Raw genomic sequence first — 797 nt, 5'->3', positions numbered from 1 at the left:
GGGTTACAAATAGTTGCAAGCTTGCCTGTAGGTGCAGGAATTGAACTCAGGTCCTCTGAAAGAATGGCAAGTGCGCCACCTCCCAGCTCCTGCTTGTGCCTTTGGTGCACAGTACTCGCACAGCTCAGGCAGAAGAGGTGAATGAGCCTCTGCTCTCCTTCGCTTTCTTTTCTTTTCTCTTCTTTTCTTTTCTTTCTTTTTTTTTTTTTCTGACAGCCAAATCTTTTTTTTTTTTTTTATTGGAGGAATGGGGCCCTCACCGCACAGCTTATTCATTAGTACTGCCTCCAGAATACTGTGGTTTCATCACATCTGGAAGCTCTGGAGGGTTGAAGAAAGCCTTACTACATACACAGGGTTTCATAGGCCAGGCCCACAGTGGCAGCTCTATGATCGTGTTGTCTAGCCAGTGAAGCCACACTTGCCCGGAGTTTTTCTAGCATCAAGGAGCTGGTGTCCTTATACAGCCGCTGCTTGGGGATGTCTTTGACCATGTGCTTCGGCTTGAACACGGTGCTCGACTCCTTGGCGTCCATGAAGATGTTGGTCTTGTGGCACAGGACCATGAGAAGCACGTCTATCCTGGCGGCTGCTTCTGGCTTGATGTGCTGAGGTGACCACACATCACCCCTTCTTTCTTGGTAGGAACAACATCTTTGGAGTCCTGGTTAGCATGTCTGAGGCTGTCCTTCTGTGAGGACCCCCCAGGCCGTTCTGTTTTAGAGACCCTGCTGAGGTCTCCACTTGGGATGTCAGCCCCCAGGCATGCCAGCCCTTCTGCCAGTCCACTCCTCTCT

The 797-nt window shown here is 50.4% G+C and overlaps 1 pseudogene; it reads right to left on the bottom strand.

Moving 5' to 3' along the window:
- Positions 1-256: 256 nt before the first annotated feature.
- On the bottom strand, positions 257-575 carry LOC110287069 (elongin-B pseudogene; annotated as a pseudogene).
- Positions 576-797: the final 222 nt, after the last annotated feature.

The sequence above is a fragment of the Mus caroli genome, unplaced genomic scaffold (genome assembly GCF_978045245.1).
Source record: "Mus caroli unplaced genomic scaffold, Mus_caroli_1 scaffold_5, whole genome shotgun sequence".
In the NCBI taxonomy this organism is placed as follows: domain Eukaryota; kingdom Metazoa; phylum Chordata; class Mammalia; order Rodentia; family Muridae; genus Mus; species Mus caroli.
This window is presented reverse-complemented; position numbering and strand designations above follow the sequence as displayed.